Source organism: Equus caballus, chromosome 6, assembly GCF_041296265.1.
Source record: "Equus caballus isolate H_3958 breed thoroughbred chromosome 6, TB-T2T, whole genome shotgun sequence".
Classification (NCBI taxonomy): Eukaryota; Metazoa; Chordata; class Mammalia; order Perissodactyla; family Equidae; genus Equus; species Equus caballus.
Window position 1 is genome coordinate 89854786 of NC_091689.1, and position 26857 is coordinate 89881642.

The following is a 26857-nucleotide window of genomic DNA, read 5'->3' on the forward strand; positions in this document are numbered from 1 at the left end:
AGCGCTCAGGCCGTCGGCTGGCTTTACCCACTCAGTAGGACAGCCTCTGCCTGGCAAGAAGCTGAATGAGGGCAGGGTCTTCAGTGCAGTGCCTGAGCCATGGCAGTTCTGCAGAAGTGATCATAGAAAAAACGAAGGAAGGAAGCAGGGGGTCTGGAGTGGCGAGAAGGAGGAAGAAGGAAAGTGAGGAGAGAGTGAGCTCCTTTCCCTCCTCCAACTCTGAATCTAGCAGGAAATCCCTCAGGGACTCTGCCCTGGGGATAAGACTCTTAGGAGCGTTCCTCTCTCTCCTCCTGCATCTAGTCATCAAGTCAGTAAGACTCCTTTCCGTGAATTAGAAAAGTACTCTCTTTGGGCTGACAAATTAGCAAAAGTTGCATATACCCACATAAACATCAAAAAGAAACCTGCTCAAGGTGGACCAAAAAAAAGGACAGGTCATCCTTCAGGGGTTCCGGCTTCCATTTCAGTTAAGCCACTGGTTGTTGACTTCGTCTTATGCAATGTGAGGGTAATACTGATGGGGTTATATGGTTATTGTGAGCACCAAAGAAGATGACAAATGTAACGAGTCTTCTACTACACCTGACAGAAGGGTGTGCAGCAAATACTAACTATGTCCCTTTACTGCCCTTCATCCCCCTCCTTCCACGTAACCCATCCCAAAGAAAAAATTTGCTCCTGGTTCCCTTATCTTGAAGTAATCTGTGTTCATCTGAACTGCCTTGTAACAAGATTTGGACTTCTCTTAGGCCAATTACGATGTTTTACCTTGAATTATAATTATTTGGGTAGGCATCCTATCTCTTTTCCTAGGCCATACGGTCCTTGAGAGTAGAGACATCACGTGATTCATCTGGGAACCCCTGTTGGACCCAGGTCTCTGGGGTGGGACTGGGCAGAGTCTAAAGGCAGGGCTCTGAAGTCTGGGTATTGATCTTCGCCCTGCCACTTGTTGGCTAGAGTTGGCAAAAAACTGTTCGCTAATAAACCTCTCAAAATCTTAGTTTCTTCGTGTGTAAAAACCTCTCTAAATTTGAGATTTTTCCTGTGTAAAAAGAAGATAATAATCAATTCCGTGTGTTGGTGGTAAAGACTAAATGAGATAATATCTGTGAAGTCATTAGTTAGCATTGTGGTCAGCACATGTGTGGAAATAGCTCAATATGTGTTGGCTAGTGTTAGGTATTAAATATTTGACCTTAAGGCTGTTCAGTTGTTACAAGGATCACTGACTTATTCTTAACAAATCTTTTGTGAAACTTTGAAATACCAAGTTTCCCTTAGATGGCATAACTGTTGGATTGCGTAATAAACTGGTAAATGGACCCACATTGTCTGAGAGGTCATCCTGGTTTGTCACAGGCTTTCTCAAAACTTTGGATCAGAGTGATTAGGAAATGTGTTGAGAAACAACTGCATACTAAGTGTCAGTGAGTAATAGAACTTTTTTTTTTTTTAACTTACAGAGAAAGCTTACCCACGGATTAAGCCAATTGAACTTGACTATGATAAACTAGTCCAACTAGGGGGTACCAAGGATGTTTTCAACATATTCATAAATAACAATGTTAATAAGGGTGCAAGTATTTTTGAAAACAATTTTCTGGTCCTAATACCGACACTCCCTTGCAAATGTTTTCCTTAATAATTATTGAAATCTCAAATGAATTCATAAATGTCTTACAAAGCATTTGAGTGGTAGCTACAAGTTGCTGCTGGAAAGATATTTTTGTTAAAAGTTATGTACAGTTAGGATAAGCCCAGCAAAATATCTAAGTAATTCAGTTATCTAAACTATTGATTAATTTTTGGTAAAAATTGGCATTAAAACAGCAATTTTCAGTTGAAAATATTTAGTATGAGTGGTGAAAATGAGAAATATTTGTTTAGATAAATAAAGTTCAGTTAAAACGTTGATTTGTTTTAGAAAGCATTTTATTTCAATCATTCACTTTTTCCTCACCTAATAACGCAGTGAAATGTATTCTTATTAATCACGTATACCCCTAATCAGATTCTGATTAGAGGTAACATGTGGAAGAATTATAATTTATAAGAAGCAGCTGCCCTACTAAGTAATTTGCTTAAAGACCTATTTCTTTTGGAACTAGATTAGATATGAATAAACAGTAAAGCTAAAAGGCATACATTTGCTTGAAAAGTTTCTAAAGCATGACCTATATTAATTATATTTACCTTATTTTAGAATTGATTCTCCAAAATTTCAGAGTCCAAACTTCTGTCAGTTCTTCTCAACTATGCAAAAGGTGCATTCAGTGACAAATAGCATCATGTGATAGGGTTTCTCAGCAGGTGACACTTGGCATTTTTGGCAGGACATTGTGTGGGAATGCCTCTTTCATTATAGGAAGTTTAGTGTCCGTGGCCTTGTTCTCCATGTGCTGATAGCTTCTCCTCAGTCATTATAGTCAGCACATGTGCTCCCTACATTTAAATATACCTCGTGGAAGAATGGGACTAGATGTGGTTCAAAACTCCTGGCCAATAGGATCAAATTGAGAATGTTTGAGGCAATTATCCTTGAGATCAGAGTATCTTCACATGAGAAATTTTCTTGTTTTCCCTCAAAGAATAAAAAGAATAATCTTATCTGAAAATACTTTGATTTGAAGGAATGAATTATTTCGTATAAGGCATATTAAGTATTAACGTTTAATAATCAGGTCATCATTGACCTCCTAATCTCCACATCTTCATTTCCTTTAAACCATCAACAGCCTTTGACAGTCTTGGCACCTGCTGCTCCTGAAACTCCTCTTTTGGCTTTGATGTGGTCTTTCTTCTCCTCTTACTTCTTGACTGCTCCTCTGCAGCTCCTTTTTCGGCTCTCCTTTCACCTCCTACTCACGAAAGGATGTGTTGCTCAGTTTCTGCTATGAGTTTTTCTTTTGTGTATATTCAACCCATTGGCCAAGCTTATCCTCTCTTGGCCTCTCCTTTCACCTCAGTAGGCATAACTCCCATCATTATCTTCAGCCTTGACCGTGAGATCCAGGCAGACCTTTCCTATGCCTGCTGGACAGCTCCCCTTTTCTGTGCTGCCAATATGACCAGCATTCTTTGGTCTCTTCTGAACTTTCTGTGAATTCCTTCTCTTGTTCCCATTGCTAGCATTCTAGTCTAGAAGCTTTTGAGACCCCCCTCCTCTGGCCCTGCATCTCACAGTCAGTTGCTAAGACCTGACAATTGTACATCCAAAATACTTCTTTCACCTCTTGCCTCTTTTCTGATGCTCCCACAGAGTTCAGGCACTTTTGACATATGACCTAGAGTCACGTCATAGTGTCTTAGTGGGTCTTCTCACCTCTTATCTTTCACTCTACCAGTTCATTCTGCACATGCCACCAGATGGTCCTACTGAAGTACGTCTCCTTTACCTACATGTAAATAACACTTTGTTGACTCCCATTCCTTAGGTCTAAGACCAACATTTCAGTCTTCCTAATCCCTAAAAGCTTTCTCAGGCTCATCTCCCACTGCTACCATACTCAAGTGAAATTGAACTGTCCCCTGCGCCTCATTCACCTTCGTAACACTGTACTTTTGGTCATGCTCTTCTTTCATTTTGAAATGCTCTGACTTCCTGCTATTTCCATGTCTAGCTTTCACCTCACCTTCAAAGCTGAGCTTAAACACCGTGTTCCAAGTTCCCCTGAGGCCTCTGGATCAGTGGAAGAAGCTTTTCTGAAATTTCAGTAGCATTGCTTATATAATTTGTCTTATTTGTTTTAAACATTTTATTACAGTTACATGTGTATAGGTCTTCAGTGTCTCCGTGTACTAAAAATTCCCGGATGTCAGGAATAATATGTCCACATTTACATATCCTTTAGTGCTTTGGTGAATTATGGAGTTGCAAGGAACTTAGAGGACATCTGTTTCCACTTTTATGTATTGTTTCTTCAGCATCTTCAATAAACCGCCCTCTGTTGTTTATTTCTAGGATGCACACTGAGGCAGCTTGTTCTTTTTAAGGCATTTCCAATTGTGACTAAATTCTTCTCGCTTCTCCCGGAGTCCTTCCTTACTCTGCTTTCTGGGGCCACACAAAATAAATCCCTTTCCAGGTTGATAGACAGCCTGGACATATATGGTGACAACTCAAATGTCTTATATTTTCTCTATCAATTTAACATACTCAGTTTTCCTACCTGTTCTTTACATGACCTGGTTAAGCTGTTTTTTTAGGGCCGCTGTAGTTTTGGAGGCATTCCAGTTTAGGAAAGTCCAGAAATGTGCAGAATAGTTCAAGGATGAAAATGGTTGTTTATGAATATAAATGTTTGAACTCTTGTTCATGACCCAACTAGCCATCAATATCATCTCTTTCCAGATGAAATCAGAAGGTGGGAAATAAAAGTGTATAGAGGGACCAACCTCTGGAAGAACCCACTGTTGTCTCAGGGCTGAACATTTTCTCTCTGTGGCTCTCAGTGTAGTGGATGAATAAATGAATGAATCATTGACAAGAAGGAAGGAACAAAGGAAAGCTCACTTTAGATTTTGGTTACAATTGGATATTAGCCACTAGGTACAATTATCCTCTGTTGTAGATTAATGCCATAAGAGGTAAAACAACAAACATGCCGTGTACGTATGTGTGTGTGTAATGATAAGTGAGTTTAGAGATACTGGACCAAAGAAGTGGCTATTAGGTAAATCTATAGGGATAATTTTTGAGTAAAAACAGCTTGCCTTTACTGAACACTTCAATATGCCATGCATCATTTTACATGTTTCAACTAATTTAATCCTCTAAACCTTATGGGGAAGTAGTATTATGGCCTTCATTTTACAAATGAGGGAATTAGGACGTGAAGGTGAAGTATCTTGCCCAAGATTACACTCATTGTCAGTGGAGGGTCTAGATTTGAATCTGCTACCCACAATATACCTTTCCAGTATTAGTATTTTTAAAATAGTTCAGTGCTGCAGTGGATTTTAAGAGGTTCTAGAGGAAGGAAGTTTGAGAAATGTTAAAAAAAAAAAAAAGACTGATCAAGTATAGTGGGTTTTGATCTGTTAAAACACAGAGTCAGCAGGATGATAAGGTTTCCTTACTGTTAGAAGGAAGTATCTGGAACCAAACTAGAAAGCTTAGAGAAAGTGATGCTCTCTCGCTGCTTGTGAACTCAGGGAGGCTGAGAAACAGTGGGGATCGAAGGCATGGTAAGTAGAGAACGTGATCCCTCCAGTGCTGGTTGCAAGCTAGTAGGAGTGGATTGTACGTGGAGATGGTGGGACTCCTGTGGAAGCCGCGGGCTGTGGGCGCCAGTGGGTGCGTGATGGAGTGGGGTCTGGTGAATTCTCATGGATGTGTATATGTCAAATTTGCTGTGAAGCGGGATTTTGAATAAAGCCTCAGACAAACTTCAAGGCAGAGAATACAATTCTTTAACAACCATTTATTCAGACATCATTGTGCTCCAGACATCATTTTAGATGTTAGAGAGATGGCTGGGAGTAAAACGGATAAGTTCCTTTTAGTCTTGAGTCACACAGAATAATGGAACATATTCTCAAAACATGGTTAAGCAATTTACGTCCTTCAGTCAACTTTTTGTAGACCTCCGGTGCCATCTTCTCTCTGTGGTGCATCTCGTTCTGTAGTTCTCTCTTTTCTCTCTTCTCCTTTTTTTATCTGTCTCAGTGTCACATGTTAGATCAGAGGCCTTGCAGAGAGAGAGACCGATAGACCTTGATGGAATTTTGACTTAGCCACTTCTAAGCTGTTTAACCAAAATCAAGATATGTAAACCTTCAGAAGCCCCAGTTTCCTCATTTTTAAAAATGAGAACAATAAAACCTATATCACGGGGTTTTTGTTGGGTAGTAAATAAATAATGCACATAACCAAGAAACAGTAATCATAGTCATTTTGCTTTTATCTCTACCTCCATTTTTGGCACCTTTTTGAGGCAGAGACTCTTTATTCTTGAGGAATTCTCTTCTGTGCACAAGTACTTATGATTTATATTATTACAGTTCACAACTTGAGCCAAGTAGGAGATTCATAAAACAACAACAACTCATTGACTTTACAGTAATGTGGGTCTTTTCAATATGGATGGAAGTCCGATTTTTGGCACATGTAGGAAGACACTCACGCACTGATATTGATGCTACAAAAATATTTAAGTGCTGAATTTTTCACTTAGCCACAAAGTTAATAACATCCATTGGGACTACCTTCCAAGGGAGTTTTAAGGTGGGAATGCCTTACTTTCCACTTACATAGGGTAGTACCCATGAGCACATTTAAAAACTACCACAAAGAGAAAGACAATAATCATTCTATTATCATGATGTAGAGAAGTTTATTCGTCTTAAGACACAAAACGTGTGCCAACATAATTGTTGATACCATTTAAGTGCCTCTTATGTGTCTGATCTTTTCTATGCAGCATTTCTAATCCTTATTATCATGTAAGATAGATTATATTCATTTAGAGATAAAAATAATAAAGGCTCATCAAGATGAGGCTGCCCATTAGAGAATGCCAGGAATCAATGCCTCAGTAGACATTTCAATGCAGGTAAGATGCTAATGGAAACCAGATCTTGTTCCCATATCTGAAATCAATTTGAATCAGTAAATAATGAAGCATTGCTTTGGGAATACTCTGCATAGAAACATGAAAAGAATGTAAGACATCTTTCCTGACCCCTGGAGGACACTGTAATTTCAGAGATACTCTTTGTGTATGTCTAATTAAAGGAACAATCCAGAATAGGGTTAAGTGTCAAAATAAATGATAGAGAGCAGTGATCATCTAGGACAGCGGTTGACAAACTGTAGCCCTTGGGCCGCATCCAGCCCTATGCCTGTTTGCATAAGTAAAGTACTGGAATACAGCCACACTTATTTGTTTCTATATTTTCTGTGGCCGCTTTCCTGCTGAAGGGCAGAATTGGATACTTGTGACTTAGTCTACAAAGCCTAGAATATTTAGTATCTGGCACTTTAGAGAAAAATATGTGTTGACTTCTGCTCTAGAATTTCAGAAGAAGGAGACTTTACTGTGTGATAGAGGAACCAAGAAGGCTTTTATGAAAGAAGTGGAAAGGCTTTGCAGCTGAGAGATGGGTAGTCTTTAAGTGAAAAGAGGAGATGGTCATTGTAAGTGCCGTAAAACTCAAAAGCAACAGCAAACATGGATAAAAACAGAAGTCTGCAGAAGTATAAGGGTCATATTACTGTATGTAATTCATATAATATTATAACCATTTGTCTAGGAAGGTACTTTTTCTTTTTGAGGAAGATTAGCCCTGAGCTAACATCTGTGCCCATCTTTCTCCATTTTATATGTGGGACGCCTGCCACAGCATGGCTTGATAAGTGGTGCATACGTCTGCACCGGGGATCTGACCTGGGGAACCCCGGGCCGCAGAAGCAGAGCACGGGAACTTGACCGCTGTGCCCCAAGGCCAGCCCCTGCCTGTGAGGGTACTTTTTGTAAGTATTCATCTAGAACAGTGATTCTTAAACTCGGTAAGACATTTGGATCAATTGGTGAACTATTTAAAAATAAGATTTTTGTTTTATTCAATAATCTGTGATATTAAAATGTAGTCCATGTGTCCATCTAGAACATTTATTCATTTGATAAAATTGGTTATTTTTGTTGAGGACAGAAAATGTTTTTTTTCTCCCATGTTATCTCTACCTTCATAAAGTACGTGCATACTGGACATACATTAATAATTTTTGCTAATCACTAGTTATAATAAAAAATACTAGATATTGAGCATACAGCTAAGTGCCAGGATCGTGCCAGAACTTTTCATAACTTATCTCATTAGAAACTTACATGCGCCCCATGAAGTAGATGTTATTATTCCCATTTTATAGAAGAGAACGCTAAGGAACAGATGGAACAAATAATTGCCTTAAGAGCACAATACTAGTAAATAGATCCGCTTTACCCAATATGAGCAAGAAATTGACTTTTATAAAAAGAGAAACTTTTGGAGCCAGACTGTAGTTAGGAATGGACTTTCAGAAATGTAAACCAAGTGAATTTGCCGATTTGTTCTATTATGTAACTTAATTCTTTTCTGTTACAAGCATTGTGCCATATTTTTATAAAAATTGAGTCTGTTCTTGTTACAAATGTTCCTGCAAATTTTTATTGAAAATACTGCTATTTTATTGGACCAGAACTTTCTTTACCCTTTCTTTCTGTCCACAACTCTTTTTCTCTCTTTTTTTTGCCTTTTAATGTTCAACTGTTTGTAATGTCCTTTTTTTCCCTTGTTTTTCTTTAGCATCCCTACCTTGTATTCATGGTGTCCTCAGTATGCAATAAAGTGCTTGAATGCACTTTCCTAAAGAAATGGCCTCTTTAAGAGGAAAGAGAAAGAATCAGTGCAACTTAATACCAGTTTCTTTTTCTGAATTTCAAAAGCGGCAGATACTGCAGAAATATTTGCATATCACTAATGGATATCACAAAATAATAAGTAGATAGGAAAAGGTGAATGATTCAGAAGAAGCCGCAAGGAGTATAACAAAATGTAAGTCCGTCCAGTGGGCCACATTAGCATCTCTGTGGAGAGTCACCTGGCCACTTGTGCCCTGAGAACATTAGTTACACACAGGAGGGGTTACAGACATCAGATCTAAAGCTCATCTAAAAACCATTTCCTGTTTTTATCATTAATTTTCTAAGTAATATACACTGTTCATTTAAGAAAAAAATACTTCAGTGAGGAGACTTGCAAATCTGTATGGTTTTTGAATTTTATTTTTATCAATAACATAGATTTGTTCCTCTATCTCAGTAAGATACCTGGGCCCATTATCTATGTTTGTTTTCAAATGTTCCAAAAAAGGGAAGAGACACGTCTATAGATGTATCACCAATTTTAAAAAAAATACATTATTTTAAATGCTTAAAAGCCTAATTACTACTGTTCATTGAGATACTTCAGTATTTATGATCAAAATTATTATACATATTTGGTTTACGACTTTCATTTAAGAATGAATGTCTCATCCAACTTTTATAGTCTATACGCTCTTTAAAATTATTTCCCTTTTTCTTAGGCCTCTTATTTTATTCTTTTCTGTCTTGAAGCAATAATACTAATGCCTCCTTAGCTATACATTCAGATATTGAGTTGTGGTCTAAAATCTCTAAACTTGAAAATGTAATTTTTTAGTATTCTCTCTCTAAGGCTTTTCAAAAGGAGTTACACACTCAGAGTTTTGGAATTGGAAAAGGGGAAAGAGAAGGCAGATAACATCCTTGGTGCTGAGAGATGTGGCCCTGGGGCTCTCTGTGTATCACCTCACACACATAGGACCTCAGCAGCCCTATAACTGGGCATCGTTATCACTGATTCAGGATGCAAAGGAACCATCTGACGTCTCAGGCGGGTTAGGTAACAAAGCTCTATTTCCAAAATCCACGTTTTCCCTCTATTCCATGTGGTCTTCCCAGGTAGGGGAGTATCCTCCCTTTTCACACGTGTTTTATAGAAAAGGGAGATTATGGGGAAGACAACAAAGAACTACTTAGGATTCTGTCCTTTTAAAATGTGCTAATTTTAAAAAAATCATATTTTTAAATTTCAAACTGCACCTGGAAGTCTTTCTCAAAAAACAAAAGACAAATTTAAAAGGACGAGAAAAACATTGGCAAAATTTTATTTTGTCCCTCTTCCACATTGACTCAGTCTGCTCAGGCTGCTGTAACAAAGTACCACAGACAGGATAGCTTGTAGACAACAGAAATTTACTTCTCACGGTGCTGGGAGCTGGAAGTCCGAGATCAGGGTGCCGGCATCTTGGGTGAGGGGCTTCTTCTGGGTTGCAGACTTCTAGTTGTATCCTCACAGGGAGGAAGGGAGCCCTGGGGGATCTCCTTTAGAAGAGCAGTAATCCTGTTCATGAGGGGTCCCCCATCCTGACCCAAGTACCTCACAAAGGCCCCACCTCCTAACACCATCACATTGTGCATTAGAATTTCAGCGTGTGAACTGGGGGGCCACAAACATTCAGACCAGAGCACACATTCATAATCCTTTCCAAAATGTCTACTCTATGAACTGTGTATGTTGGGACTGATGTTAGTACCAAGAAATCAAGTAGACGTGGATGACGCTGTTGAATTCGGGCTATGTTTAAATAATTGGGTTTTGAGTATTGTTTTACTGGTTTTTTTTTGCTTTTTGTTTTTTTTTTTGGCTGAGGAAGATTTGTCCTGGTCTAACATTAACATCCATGGCAATCTTCCTCTATTTTTTAGTATGTGGGCCACCAGGACAGCATGGCTGCTAACAGAGCAGTGTAGGAGCGCCTGGGAGCTGAACCCGGGCCACCAAAGCACAGTGTGCTGCACTTAAGCACTAGGCCACCGGGGCTGGCCCTGTATGTTGTTTTATTTTGAAAATTTTCAAACATAGAAAAGTCGCCACAATAATACAGTGAACACCCACAGACCCTTCACATGGTTGTACTTCCTGCTGTTTTTTAACATGTGCGCTTGTTATATGCCGAAGCAAATAAGAGATGGGTGGTGTTTAACTCTTTTTTGAGTACTTGATTGTGTTTTATTAAACAGGTACATTCGGCTGCAATTATACCTTAATAAGAAAAACTATTCACATTTAAAAAATCTTAGTAATAATTGGTTCGTTAAAATACCAGAACTTCATTATGATTTGAAATTCAACATAAGAGTGAATAAAATCTGAAGCCCATTTCAGAGGGATTTGGGAGGTCCCTCCGTTATAAGCAATTTAGCTCTTAACCATAGCCTTGTAATAGGAACGGGTACATTCAGCTGAAATTTCAGCATTAATGTTTAAAAATGGGTTTCTTTCATAGTAAAACAGAACTGCAAAACACATGGTTGAGATACTACACGTTTCAAATGTGAGGCCGTTGAGTGGAACGGTGTGTCTTGTTTATCAAGGCTTTGTTGTGTCTAACACTCTCACAATGTGAGTGGGACTTTTCTTTATAGTTGACAAGAGAATATAATTTGTGCATTGCAATTAAAATATCCCTTCCTTGACTCCAAAAAGGGATCCAATCCAGGAGATGTGGGAAAATGACCAGGTATTATCGCTACCGACTGAATAGGGTTTTATGAGAGAGAGTTGATGGGGAAAGCAGGAAATGCTCCATTGTTAAATGAACACTTTTATGGAAGACTAGGAGCATAAACCATCTATTTTTTAGACAATCTATAGGATTTAAGTTGTAGTTTACTAAAAGTAAGAGTGTAAGGCCCATACTTCAAACAAAGAGAAGTTTTTCAAATGAGGTATTCCTGTATGCAGAGAGATTCTTCTATAGAGATTGAAAGTTGAAAACATGCTAGGATTATGACCAATAATCCTTTTAAGGATTATTAATTAATCCTGAATTAAAATATGATATCCCCGGATATCATTAGGTCTGTTAGGGTGAGAAAAGTTTTTACATGGACGGTAGTAAATTGGCTCCTGAAAAGGACCATCTTTTGTAATCAAATCATTCATAGTTTCAAAGGAAGTGGTTCTGATGTGTTCTCCATGTTATTAAAAGGCGTCAGTTTTAAAAAATTTTATATTCTTTGCCTAAGCAGCCATCTCCTTTCTACATTCCTGGGAAGGCTCTGAAATTCCTAGAAATCTGAAAATTGAAAAAAAAAACCAACTCCATAATCTCTCCATTTTTTAGTATAATTTTTGTTTCAAATATGCCAGTGATCACAAATAAAAACTTTCTCCTTCATTTGACATTGACTTTTACCTTTTTTATTTTCTCTTTACCATCTCTTATGTGAGGGGTTTCCTGATGGGGTGAAAGCAGGTAGATGGAGAGAAGTGTGTGCCAACACTGGCAAACATTCAGATGCTGAGTTTGCTGCCTCTGTGAAACCGACATACTGTGGAGTCACACAATTGCGCCAGTAATGGTACAGGCAAAGTTATCAGGCATTCTTATCTTTGGTGACTATTCCTGCTCTTGGAGTATCATAGATGGTGTTGCCATTGTTGCAGAAATCTGCCTTTGGCTCGTTGCTGAAACAGTGTCTTCACTGACATAAAGACACTGTAGCTGACCCCCGTGCCCGCTGGGCTTCACCTTGCTCACATGATGTGGATTTGTCCTGTGAACTCTCAAGTGCTAAAGAGTCTAAAAAGATGCACCTGTTGAAGCCTGCTTGTCGCCTCAGCTTGGACTCTGGCCTGGTTTCTGGTCCATGACTTGCCTCTGTTGGATCTTGGCATTGGCTCTGCCCAGGACCTAGTAGTGACTGTTCCTTGAAATGCCCTTCAGTTTTCCTGGAAGGGGACACTACAAATAATGGTCACGGGAACCTAACAGTTGCCAGAAGCCAGACTGACAAAGGAAAGCAAAAAGGACAAGCAACAGCGTGATGCCTAAGGAACTGGCTGGTTGCTTTACCACCCCCGGCCTGTAACCTTTAGGTCTAAATACAACGTGGAGATTTCATTGTACAGCATTGTACTTCTCATATAACAGAAGAATTGTAGGCACTTATGAAAGTATTTACTGAAGGTAGGAAGCACCCTGATACTACCTAAATAACATCTTTTTATGGGAATTCTCTTTTGCTTCTGACCAAAGCATTTCAGCATTTACTTTGAACAAAAACTAAAAAAATTAGACAACAGCAGCAAAAATCATTTGTCATGCAATTCAATATTCTGGGTAGACCACCAAAAGTGTCTAAATTTGCATTTATCCTCTTTAAGTAAGCTCTTAGTTTTTCCTGAATTTATTTTAAATTTTGATAGATATCTTAGTTTTTTAATGAAAAAAATATCGTTAGATATTTTTCATAAATACAAAAAAGAAATATCCTGAGTCGATTTTTAAGTTACCTTATTTGCCTTGTACTGTGTAAAAATAACCCTGTCATTTTCTTAAGACTCTGCTTGATTCTTTTCCTTAGTTATTCAAGTTGTCTCAAGTCAACTGTTAGTAAGGGTAAGAAGTAGTGTTCAACAGAATGAGAAAGGGGAACTGTGTCACTTTTCTTCTGGTGAAAGGTATAGTCCATGGAAATGAAAGGGATTTCAGCATTCCCAGAATAAGCCCATTATATGAGGAGATAATGTAATTTATTTCCACAGTTCCCCTAACATTCATTATTTTAAAGGTGACCAGAACTGATTTCTACTATTACACTTAATAGCATATTTTCTACCACGATTACCCAGTTAAAAGTCATATTCTGTCTGAGAATTTACTTAAGGTAAGTGAGGGGTTTGTAGATTTTAATTGTTATGTATTGTGGCGTAAATGCATTCTTTGGAGAGGTGAATGGGTAACTTTATTAAATAATCTTAATTTTTTAATAATGCATAATATTTTGAGTTAATGTGTAGTGTGAGGACAAATCACTTGTGTTTTTTTTAGTATTATTGTTAGGCCCTTTTCTTCATAAAATGTGGAATCAAAAAATTTAATCTGCATGTATTATTGCTCTGTTCTGCAGGTCTTTAGTCATATGAATATATTGCCTAAATTAGTGCACATTCCTAAGATTTATAAAGGCAAAATGGTTTCTTCTTATTAAATATATGCACCCTTCTCATCCATCATTATTAATACACTCATAAAATGTTACGTAGCTTTGGACAGGCGCTAGCCTCCGGTCTACCGTCTCTTTAGGCAATGCCTAAGTTCAGAAAGTTCCAAACTTATTTGATTACACGTCATTTATGAAGAGAATTTAATGGCATTGGAATTTTATAGAACACCATTTAGGAAACATTGCCTTGAGGAAAGACCTTTGTGTTGAAGACAAAATAGAATTTTGAAAGTATTATTTAAAAAGCCCTTCATGTGCCTGAAGAGTAACTAAACTTGGATTTCATTTTCACAGTGCTAAACATGTGACAGGTTGTCAGGTGTTTCACAATGCATATCAAACTAGGTTCCCACTGTCTCTGTTTCATAATAAAATGACAAACATCGAGATCATGAGTTACTAAAATTTTAATATTGATATAATCAACAATAGCAAAAGCAAAATGGTAAATGGCATTATTGAGGTCAGGAATTAATTGTTGAGACCTGGGGTCTGGCCTAATAGACTTAAAATAATTTAAATCTAACATCATTATTAGGGACTAAATGGACACATCCTATGGGAGGTCACTACGGTTATTTTGTTTATTAGTCATAGAATCACTCTGTCTTTCCAAATCTTGGGGTTCAAATTATTAGAACAAGCATTTATTTTGCTGACATCTGGTTCCCCTTGTTTCTATGGATTGCCACATCATACATATAGACGTTCTAAAATTTTGAACTCTTTTACTGGTAAAAGTTCTTAATTACTGAAATGTAGCTTTATTTTACCATTGTTAACTAACTGGCCAAATTTTGTGTAATCCTATGGGTTTTTTTTTTCCTCATAGGAGGCAAAGACATTTAGTGTGTATTGCAGGAATATTAAGGAAAAAATATTGTAGCTATTCGCTGGCATCTGTAACCCAAACTATCTCACCTTTTATAGCCATATTATTGTAGCTTGTAGCCATATCACTGAATTGCTTAGTTATCAATACAATTTATATGCTTATCTGCTAAACAGACTTCACAGATTTCCTTAAACACACAACTCAGCATTCCTAAATCATTTTTCTCACCATATACTGAAACATTTGTTAAACTACACTGCTAAGCAGCAGAAATGGCTATATTATTGTAGACTTAAAAATATGCATGCTTAGTATTTTTTTGCTAATTGTGTTTCCATATAATCTCATTCCATTCTTTTTAGCATGATTGAGACGAGTGAAGTTAGAAATACTGTTGTACTCAGTAATGGGGCTAAAAGATGAGTAAAAGTCACCTGCATTCAAGAAGCACAAGAACAAGATTCCTAAATTTGACTGTTTGCTAATCTGCTAAAACAGCATGTTGGACTTTTCCTTCCACACTTCCTGTACCCTCCAAGGTAATGAAAATAAAGATTATGAAAGCTGATTCTTTTCAAATAGAATATTTCCTTCCACATTCAAAATACATAGTAATTAGCAGTCTTACCTGTTCAATAATGGGACTCTTAATGGTGCATGATTGTCCCTTATTCATAGTGGTTCTGGTGGTAATGTGAACGTAGATTTTAAAGTCAAGAACTTCCAAACAGAAATGGTTATAACTTGATTACTGACACCACCATCCCCTTCTCCCTGCCCACAACTCACTTTTTTCTTGATTTTACGGGAATCACCTATCTACAGTGAAATTTTGGTATAATAAATGATGCCTTTGATAGAAATGATGTTTTACCTGGAAGTTGGCTATGTAGAATTTTATGCTGATGTAATTTTGTGATTTTTCTATTCCTATATATTCCCACTTACCATAGCTGATTATAAAGAAAATTTTCATGGATCCATTTTATTTTTCAACTACCCTAAAAACTCTACATGTTAGATGTATCTAAAATGAGCTTTTAAAATTTTTGAGTGATTTCTCACTTTAATGTGAAGATTTTACCAAATACTTTCTGTTGAAATAGACGTTTAGCCTTTACCAAATCTGATTTACAAGGTGTACACTTTTCGTTTTCACATTTGTAGGATTCAAACAAAGGGAAATTTAAGTTCTAGGTTTGCACTGAAGACTTCATTTCAATTGAATATCTCGGAGTTTACACAATCTGTATAAATTGAAGCACGCACTCCGAGAAATTTAGAGGTTGTTGAGCCCAGTATTTCACCCAGTGTATTAATCCTACTGAATCCATGAAGAGTGATTATCCAGCTTCAATTAAAAGATTTGCAGGCAGACAGTGAACTCACCATCTTACAAGCAGCTCCTGTTTTTCTTAACCAGCTTCACTTGTTAGTAATTGTATTTTAATATTAGCCCTAGAGGGGAAGTCCCTGTGAATTGTGTTCTTTATATTTTAATTAATCTGTGAATTGGCCACATTCATACCAGAAAGGCAGGTCTTTGACTCCCTGCTGACAGACTACAGGAACCTGTCCCCATCTACAGCTCTAGTGAAGGTAGCCCTTGTACATCACGTGACACGGGATGAGTAAATCAGAAGCGGTGGGCACTGAAGTTGTATCGTTAACTCTGAGCTGGTGGCTATGTTGGTGTATGTACAAATGGAAGAAGCTGCCAGAGAGGAGAGTGGAGCATATGCTCAAAACAAGCAATTATAATAATGTTGTCATAATGACTTACATTTATTAAGTGCCTGTAGTCTCAGGTGCTATCCTAAACACTTTCTATGTGTTATCTTGTTTAATCCATACACTTAACAATAGGTCCCATTATTACTTTTTTTTACAGAAAAAGAACCACGGCACTGTCATTAAGTGAGTCCAAAGTTCACAGAATTAGTAAATAATAGAGATAATGTTTGAGACTAGACACTTTAACCCCAGATTCCACATTTCAACACTTAGGTCACACTCTTAGCACCTGAACCATCAGGGCCTTATATAGACAGAGGGCAACTGCCTGACAACACTTTAGGTCTGCCTTCGAAGTCTGTGTTGATACTGATTTTTCCCCTCCCCTTTTCCTAAAGTTACATTGAGTGGATTTTGATTTCTTGCAACCGTAGATCCCTGCCTAGGAAAAAGGTTTGCTTATTTATATTCTTCTAAGTTTTGCCTACATAAAGAACTCTGCATTTTATAGATTCATTGTTGGAATTCTTGATACAAAACAAAACAAGTCAACCTGGAAATTATCTACTGCTTCATATAAAAACACTTTCCTCTGAAAAAAGTCCAAGTAATTATTGAACTCATAATGAGGTATGTTTATGCGAGATTGCATATGAAGACAGCACAATATGGTCTGCCTTAGAATTAGTATTAAGGAGGCAAACATCAACCAAGTGGCCTTACCTTTGGGTTTAGAACACAGTTTTTTCCATGGGGTGCTCAAGAAGTTACAACATTTCTCCTGACATTTTCATTAGCCTGGGAAGTTGATGACTAAGTCTGTTTAGTCACTTCCTGTTCTTGGGTTTGCAAAAAGAACAACGTCTGCACTTTTACCCCTGTGACAACAGGATAGAATTAGGATGCGTGTTTCCTTTGCAAGGGACAGAAAATAGGAAATTGGCAAGAGAAAATGAGTAAGAGTCTGTGTGGCAGAGAAGGAAGTAGGAGGCAAGCATTTGTGAGGAAGAGAAATCAGATGTACAATAAGAATACACCTAAAAAGGGAAAGCACATGGGATTACTAATCAGAAACAGAAAATTATGCACGAAAGTTCACCCTCTTCAAACTGGGAGAAATAGTTTTTATTACCCTTATATTAGTTTTTAAAAAATGACCCTTCACACCATTGTCTGAGCTTATGGCTTTCATCTGCTTGCTTTAGCTATGCAAAATTGGCCCACTGATTGTATTTACAAGCCCAGCCTAGACATAATCTGGTTTGGCAGGCCAATCTGATTAGAGACAGAATATATAATGAAACGGTCTCTGCCTAGGATCCTAGGAAGTGGTGAGACTGGGCCAGAATGGAGTGCCCCTTACTTACTGACAACTGGAGGATTTAGTTTTTGGCAGTGTTTCCCCAAAACAAGTCTGATTTAAGACTTGGTGCACCATAGATCTCCACCATTGTTCTCTAAAGTCTTGACCCCGTTTTTTTCTTAGAATGTGAGTCGCGTGTCTGCATTCATGCGCCTGAATTTCCCAAACACATATTCTTCTGTTATTAGGGTGTGACTGACTCCACACTCTGATTATTGATTATAGAAATCTCTGGTTCCCCAGTCCTCTCTGAGTACTGGGGCACTGCCATCTTCTTTACAGTCCCCTTCCTTGGCACTCCTTCAAGGAGTCCTTGAACCTCAGCCCAGGAGCTGAAGTCTTGCTGCCCTAGAGTGGATCATGTCTGATGCCTTCTGGCTTGCCTGCACTTTGGGCTGTCGTGCATTGTGCACTCTCCATCCGCTGGGCCATGATCCTGATTCATGGTATGGGTTCTTCCTCATTGTTACTAGCAATTGTCATATGTCCTCTAATTTTCAGTCTGACTTGAATGTCTCATTGTCTGTGCAGCTCATCTGACACTGTTCACCTTGTACCAGAATTGCCAAGCTACTAATTGTTTTCCTCTCATTCTTATATTATAAGGACCTTGAAAGGTGAAATCAAGTCATAAACTCTTGGGATCCACACAGTGTTCCCCATTGTTTATTTCTTTCTGACAAATTAAGTCTCCTAGAATCATTGGCTCATACTCACATTGCCCTGTCTGAGTGTGATCAAACTACCATGTGTCGCTGTTTGGTGAATTATTTTGAAGCTGTTTAATATAGTTAGTTTTTAAAAATATGTCAGAATAAAAGGCTGAAATTCCTTTAATGCTTCTCTTAGAATTTGATTAAAACTAAGATTTAGTGCAAATTCAACCATGTGGATATGTGGTGTACGTGTAGTTTTGTTTCACATTTTAAGGTACATAAAAATTAGTTTTTAAAATTTGTTTTAAAATATGAAACCTTTTTTTTCTCTATATACAAGCTAGGAAAGGATGATTTGTTTTTTGTCCTGCCCACATTCTTTTTGGATAAGGGAGCTGATGGGGCACAAAGTAATATCTATTCATGTTAATTCAGGGATAGAAATTTGTCTTTGTTTGAGGAAACTATGCATTTCAGTGTTATTTTCAGTACTTCTTCAGATGTTTATAACTTTATCTGCTTTTTCCATTCCACTCTCCAATCACACACACCTTTGTGTTCTCTCATTATTCTGATTGAAGTGAATATGAAATTAATGCCTTGGTCACTAGCAAATTCTACAGTCAGATTGAAAAGGTTATGAACATGGACTGTGTGCCTCCAAAGTACTCTATTGTGTCCTCAAAATAAGGTGAAGATAAATTGTTAAGTGAGCTAGAAAACTGTCTTTTAATGAAGGATAAGCTAACATTAGAAGTATCTATTTAATTACATGTTCAAACATTATTATCAACCTACTTATATGTTGCTGGGCTGCTGTCTAAGCCAGTATAATCTTCCTTCCAGGCTGAAAAATAGGTTGTTGTTCCCCTGTTAATCTTGGTGAGTTAAAATAGAATATGGAAATTTGTCAAACATTTCAATCTATTATACAGTAGATAAAATAAGTCAGACTGTAATTGTCTTTTTCTGTTATCAAATAGAATGAAGTACCTGACGAGTCTTTTGCCCACTTTTGTATGGGATTGCTTATCTTTTTATTGCTTATATGGGTTCTTTATATATCCTGTAGATAATGTATGTACGTATTACAAATACCTTCCTTCAGATTAAGGCTTTCTTTTTCATTTTCTGTATAGTGTCTTTTTATAAATAGTTCTGAATTCTCATAGTTGAATTTATCAATTATTTCAATCTCTTTTATTTGTTATTTCTTGCTTAATACATCCTTCCCAACCCCAAGGTCATAAAGATACTATCCTAAATGTCTCTTGGCACAGTCCAATAGGCTTTTCTACACTGAGGGAAATATTTTATATCTAGCACTGTCCAGTACAGTAGCCACTAGCCACATGTCACTACTGAACACCTGAAATGTGAATAGTGTGACTGAGGAGCTAAATTTTTTAATTTAGTTTTAATTAATTTATGTTTAAATTTAATTATCCTCTTCTGGGTATTGACTCTTGTATTGGATAGATCAGCTACAGCTTTGTTTTATCATGAATGGTCGTTCATTTGGTGTTCATTTTTCTGCATGGTGTGAGGGGAAAACCTAGTGCCATGTTTTCCCATACGGATGACCAGTTGGCCTAGAGCAACACTTTATCCCTGCTGATTGACAATGACAGTTTTGAAATAAAAAATAAATTCTCTCTGTGCATGTGCTTATTTCTTGGCTTTCTGTTCTGTTCCGTGGTGAATTCGTCTACCCTGGCAGTAGCTTCTCGCGCTGTTGGTCACCCCAGCTTCGTAGGCCTTACTATGTAGTAATGCACGTCCTCCTTTTGTTCTGTTTCAGAAATGACTTTGACCTTCTTGGCCTTTGACCTTTCAATACACTTTATACTCAGGTTTTCAAGTAAAAAAAATGGGGTTTTTTTCATTTCATTTGAATCAGTACATCAATTTGACATTTTATGATATTGAAGTTTTCAATTCATGAGCATGGTTTCTCTCTCTGTTTATTCACTCAGGTCTTCTTTCATTTTTAAAAGTTGTTATTATCTATAAAGGATTTACTATATTATATTTTAAAGGAAGAACTATAAAAGATATATATTTTTAAAAATTACATATTTTATGTTGTGTATTTATATGACTGCAATTTATTCTTGTATGATGATATTTTGTCTATCAAAATTACTAAACTATCTAATGAATTCTAGTGTTTTATTGGTAGATTTTGCATCCCTCGCAGATAGCTGTATCTGTAACCTACGTATAAAAGGAATTTTGTTTCTAACCTCTTATACTCAGTTTCTTTTTTTGTGTTTTACTATTTTGCCTCGGACTTTTAGTAAAATGTTGTCTAGATCTGCTGTTAGCAAATATTCTTGTCTTGTTCCTAATCTCTTAAAGTGATAACATTTAAAAGTGATGTTACAGATTTTTGTTTTTGTTTTTTGTTGGTTTTATAAATTTCATTCATCAAATGTAGAAATTTTTCTTCCATTTGTAGGTTGGTACCATTTTGAGATGATTTTATGATTTTTCCTGTATTCTATTAATGTGGGGTTTTTCTTCCATTTGTAGGTTGGTACCATTTTGAGATGATTTTATGATTTTTCCTGTATTCTATTAATGTGGGGAATCATAGTAATTTGCTTTTAAATATTTATTTATTTATTATTTGTTTTTCGGCCCTGAGTTATTCAGAATTGAATTAAAAACGAATCATAATCTTTAGTTCATGAAATGCTCTCATCATTCATAGCTATCTTTAATTATTTGTTAATATAAGGTAAACCAATGGACCCACCAACCAATTCAAGAATTAGAATGTTAACAAAAAATCTAAATTTACCCTTGTGCATCTTTCTGGTCTCATTCATTGCTCTTCTTCCCCCTGCCTCCAACCCCTTCCCAGAGCTAATTGCTATTGGAAATTTTGTGTTTATTACTCATTTTCTTTCTTTTGGTTTTGTGTGGTTTTAACAATAGGTTATATGTAGGCAAAAGGTTTTTTTTAATGTTTAGTTCTCGTGCGTTTCTTCATGATCTCTTACTCTTTAATCATATTATAATCCTTTCCTGTTTAAAGCATATTTAATTTATATTTTCTGCTTGATAAATTTGCTATCTAATGTCTTTATGGACCTGATTCTACTCCGTATTTCTCCCAGTTCTGCTCGATGATTCCTTATAAATGAGCATGACCTGCGTCTTTATCTTGTGGGGATTATTCAAAGCCTGGGCTGGGCTGGGTTCCTAGTTGAGAGAATCTGCATTTCCTTTTGCCAGGACCTAGGGCATTACACAACCCTGTAAACTGTTTTTAGATGTTTGAGCCACCTGGATAGTATGAACTGGGCTGCAAAGCCACGTGAGGGATGGCTGCTGGTCACCAATCCCTCAGGTGATGTTTTTTGTTCCCTCCACTAGTGCCAAGTTTAGAGGCAGACTGGTTTGTTTCTTTGCAGTCACCAGCTATGGGGTGTGCGTGTGCGTGTGTGTGCTCATGTGTGTACTATTGCAAACTTATTTCTGGTGCAATGACAGCACAGTTTTAATGGGTCACAGAGGACATAGCACCTTTTAGACTTTCCATCTCTCGCTGGCCTTGGACCGTGTGGTCTGTCGCAGGCTTCCTTTGGCTGTGAAACCCCTAGTCCAGGTCCACCCAGTTCATCAAATGTCCCAAGAGGAAACTTGAATAAAGTACTCCTCTTAACTCTCTGGTTTCCCCTTTCACTTAGTTTTATTCTCTGGATATTTCTTACTTTCTTCTTATCTATTTTTCCTATTTTGTGTACAAATTTAGTTGCTTTCAATGGAGGGATATTTATACTACAAAGGACAGAGACCAGAACAAGTTAACTCAAGTCCTAAACTCCATAATTGGAAATACAGAGGAATTTCTTGGAACTTAATTTCAGGAAATAAGTCAGATCTTGCAGGAATGGTAAGGCCAGCCTGATTTTCCCCATAGCCTACCAATTTTCCATCCTGTTGCAATGCTGACTCACCCTCACTCCATCCCTCCACGTATTAGTTCAAATTTCTGAGATAGAAAATGAAGTTGTCTGAGCCTCACCTGTAGGTGGTGGTAGTAAGGTGATATATTATTTAAGGACAGTATATCATAATGGTTAGAGCTCAGGTTCTGCAACCAGCCTGGTTAGATTTGAATCTCAGCTCCAAATCCTGCTAGCATTGCAAGTTGGGAAACTTTCTTAATGATTCTGTGACTCAGTTTAGTACCTACCTCATAGTTGTGGTGAGGATTAAATGAGTTATTGCATGTAAAAGGAAACACTAAGAGTAATGCTTTGGATATAGTGGCTACTCGATAAATAATAATTATTTCTTTCCCCTCACTTGATGTAACCTCTGGTCTAATTGGCTGTGGCCTGGGGGTTAGAATCATGTGTTATGTTCTTTCATCACAACTGAGAAGCAAATTGAAAGAAAGGGAGGTGAGAACAAATATGCATAATGTAGACTGGTGAAATTGGAACAAAATAACATGTCAGTTTGGAGAAAATAACTTTTTTGTATAATTTCCTTTTATAATAATATACTTGAATGATAGAATTATTACTTAAAGAGACAGATTTTGTAAAAAAAATTACATTGAATGAGCTATATTATGAGTAACATTTACACCTGAAATTTTTCCTATTTCAATTTGTCGTGTACTTATTGACAATCTACTGTGTGTGAAACACTGTATTATGTGGGGAGAGTAAAAGTAAGTAAAATTACAGGTTATACGAATAGAATCGTAAGCATTTTACAGAAGAAAGTCTCATTTTTTGCCTAAATAATTGTAGGAAAACTTAAACGTTTCAAGGAATAATTTTCTCTGTCCTCCTTTTAACTGCCTGAAATTTTTTTTGTTATTTTTATTTGTCTTTTTAAGGGAAGAACATGTGACATAAAAGTGAAGGTTTGGACTCAGCCTAATTCCCCGCAAATTAGTATCTCCAGTTATGTTCTGAGTTATGTCCAGGTCCTTTATAACTTAAAAATGAATTAATAAAACTAACAATGCTTTCAATTTGTACAGTCTTTTACAGTGAATACAGTGCCTTCATCCCTCCATCTCATTAATTCAATGAGGTGGACCAATGCGATAATTGTCTCCATTTTACAGATGAATACAACCGAGGCTTACGGACTTTAAGTGACCCATTCACGTCGCATAGCAGCTACAGAGTGGAGTATAATTATAGGGGCCTTGAACCCAAGTTCAAGGTTCTTCCCATTACCTGCCAGCGACCAATCCTGTCACAGAAATGAATATACTGCTCTCCGAGTATTAAAGAACATTTCCTGAACTCACAGTACAGAGTACTTCAGAGTAACTCTGAACTCTAAAATACAAATTTCTGCTCATTTTTCCTTTGATTATTTTGCCTCTGGACTCTCAGGCTCACAGCCGATGACAACTTGGTTAGACTGAGTGACCGGGAAAGCAAGTTTTGTCTGGTGAAAACAAAAAGGATATATTGTAACCAGGACAGTTTTAATTCCTTTGCCACTGAGGAAAACAGACGTGAATTTTCCACCTGAATATGTATCATGTGAGAGTTCAACATGTAGCAACAAGAGAGTTTGTTCTCATAATATTTATAAATATCGTTTAATATAGTTTTTTTCCCCGCTACTCTCAAGAACATGGAGAGAAGTTGTTCAAAGTGCTTGACCTTTAAATGTAGAGTGTATAAATTAATTCATGTTATTACTTCAGTTTCACGGCTGAGTTGTCTTATAAATAAAACTTTTCCCTCATTAGAAATGAAGCCAATCTTGCAGTTCCCCATAGGCCTCATGTCCCTTACACCGTGCTATGCTTCATACAGTGACCTGGAACCCTGGAGAGTTTATGCACAATTGGTGAATTAAACCAGAAATAATGTCCTGTGGCATTATGTCACAACCTCAACAATGAAAAAAATCCATTAATGTCTTTTGCGTTTAATTAGAAAAATTTAAATGAATTGTTCCAAAAGTACATACAATTTCATAGGCCACTACTCAGATTTCTTGTGCTGTGTAAAGCACATACCCATTCCTTATGTAAACGGTGTTGTCATGCAGTTATCGATATATATATGTGTATGTACCAGTCTTTTAATTTTTATCATTTTATGTCTGTTTGTCATTAATTTGTCTAGAGAGAAACCTTAGCCTCCTGAGGAAAGATTTTTTACCTTTACATAATGCCATATTTTTGTGCACAAATCTTCAGAGGAAGTAATATTGAATATGAGGACTTTCTCTGGATAAATCCATCATCTTTACTCAGTTCCGGTTCTTTTTTATCCATTTGAAAACCACCTTCCCTACCTTTGTCTCCTTCACAGCCTCCTCTTTTTCTATCACCTAACGCTATTTATTTCTGAAACCTCTGCTTTTTTCTTTCCTTACTCATTTCTTCAGTGATGTGTCTGTCTTCAGAGTGGCAGCACAGTGCTTCTAAGTTATGGTTTCCAGGACTGCAGTTCTTGCCCTAAATGACCCCTTTCGCTGCCGTCCTGCATGGTGTTGCCCATATGATTCAGTCTTCCATTCCTAGTGTGCCAGTGTTGCCAATCCATTTGTATCCACCCCATCTTCCACAATGGAAACACGAGGGTCGTTCTTGACATTTCTTACCACCCACATCCAAGTTTTCACCAAACCCTTAACACTCTCTGTATATCCTTGAATGCAGCATCTTTCTCCCATTCCTGTTACCATTGCTGTAGTCAGGATCTCTAATATCTTCCGCCTGAACTATTCTGCAGTGACTTTCTTCTCTTTTTTGTAATTCTCCACATTGCCTCAAAGCAATTGTATGAAAGAAAATCTAACCTGATCCCTCCCATGCTTAAAAACCTACACTGAACCCTCCCCTTGATGTTGTAACCCTTAACTTTCCTTTTACTCTCAAGCACTATCGTACCTTTTCAGTATCGATTCCTGCCCCTTCTGATCATGCACCCAATGACTCAGGGCCATCAGGTGCTAGACCTCATCAAGAGTTATGTCTTTGAATATTTTGCTCACCTTCTCCTCTAAATGCTTGTCGTTCATGACTCAGTTCACTAGTCACTTCCTCTATGAAAATACCCCAGGGTCCCATAGGAAGCATTTATTGCTTTCACAGGAACTTAATTTACCCCTTTTGTAGCCTTTGGCACGTTTGACTATAATTATATGCTTATATATCTATCTTCTGTACAATGTAGTGAGGAAAAAACATATCATATTCTTTATGTACGTGTGTGTTTTAACCCAGACCTAGCTTAGGGCCTACCATATGGTAGGTCCTCAATTACTGACTAAATAAATGAATCAATTAATTAATGCCCCACTCAGCACTCATTAAATTTTCCTATCCTTAAAATAGAGATAGAAATAATTTCTTAAGACTACATTGATTTGTAAACAACTCTTCTCCATCTCCATTTATATGATTTAGAGGTCAATTTATTTGTTAGTTTGTCTATCTATTTACCAAATTATCTGTCTTAGTCAGTTTGGGCTGTTATAACAAAATACCATAAACTGGTGGCTTAAACAGCAGACATTTATTTCTGACAGTTCTGGAGGCTGAGAAGTCCAAGATCAAAGTGCTGACAAATTTGGTTCCCATGAGAGCCCTCTTCCTGGCTTGCAGATGGCCACCTGCTTGCTGTGTCCTCACATGATGGGAAAGAGAGGGCAAGAGAGTGAGGGAGAGAGACAATGAGAGAAAGAGCAAGTTCTCTGGCCTTTCCTTTGAGGGCACTGATGCCATGAGGATTCCCACATGACCCCATCTAAACCTATTTGCCTCCCAAAGGCCCCACCTCCTCATACCATTACATTGGGGATTAGGGCTTCAACATATCAATTTTGGGGGAACACAAACATTCGGTCCATAACATTTTTCATCTTCTGTGTCTGTCTGCCTCCATTTCTGCCACAGTCAATGATAGAACGGTATGTGGAGACGCAGTTTTCTCAAATGATAATAATCAAATTTTCTATCCAGAAGCTATGTACTTGACTATTGAAATGATATGCTCTTCTCATATTTGTTTAAAATATTATCTTATGCCAGTGTATGTATTATACATTAAACTATGAAAATTATCTACTTATAAGTAATTAAATGAAAGAAAACAAATTGCCTTTATGAGCAACTTTTAAATGGAAGTGGCTGATGGTGTTTATAAGTCATTGCTATAAAAACCTTGTGCTACAATGCATTTAAGAATGTGTGCCTACGTAGAGTTTCTTAAGCTTCAAATTTTGTTGTCATTCCCCAAATATAGTATATATAGTATACACCTTTCTGTATCCAAACTTTTGATCTCTCAATTTAGTATGTTTTCTCTTATAGCCTGTACCTATGGATATTTAGCCTGCCCTTCAAGGACAGCTCAAATTCTACCCTTTTTAATAATGTCTATCCTGATGACTCCAGCTAGTATAATCCATTTCCCCTTTTGAATTTTCATAGCGCTCACTGATTGAATAATGGTTTTGGAACTCATTGTATATTATCTTGCTTTTTAAATTTTTTATGCACGTGTGTAAACTTTTTGAAGAAAAACACTTTTACATCTTTTTATGTGTACAATAGGCACTGAAGTGCCTTATACACAATAGCTCTAAATCATCACTTGTTGAAACAAGGAACAAAGGAGTGAGAACTGGATTAGCACTGTGGGAATTGTGATACCTCCCGACTCTCCCTTCCTTCTCTTTG

At 37.2% G+C, this 26857-nt stretch overlaps 1 protein-coding gene across 12 annotated transcripts in view; it reads left to right on the plus strand.

Annotated features, from left to right (window-relative positions):
- The window catches only part of SLC16A7 (solute carrier family 16 member 7), a 152849-nt gene that overhangs the window by 2942 nt on the left and 123050 nt on the right, over window positions 1-26857 (plus strand). For 3 of the 12 annotated variants that reach the window (XM_070270322.1, XM_070270315.1, XM_070270310.1), the window contains exon 1: window positions 12242-12544. The exons of 4 other annotated variants lie outside the window; for them this stretch is intronic. The gene's annotated coding sequence lies outside the window, so the exon portion shown is untranslated. Of the gene's footprint in view, window positions 1-11805; window positions 12545-14780; window positions 14958-26857 lie in introns of those variants that run through there. 5 more of the 12 variants (XM_070270312.1, XM_070270313.1, XM_070270320.1 and 2 more) reach the window with 4 other exon arrangements.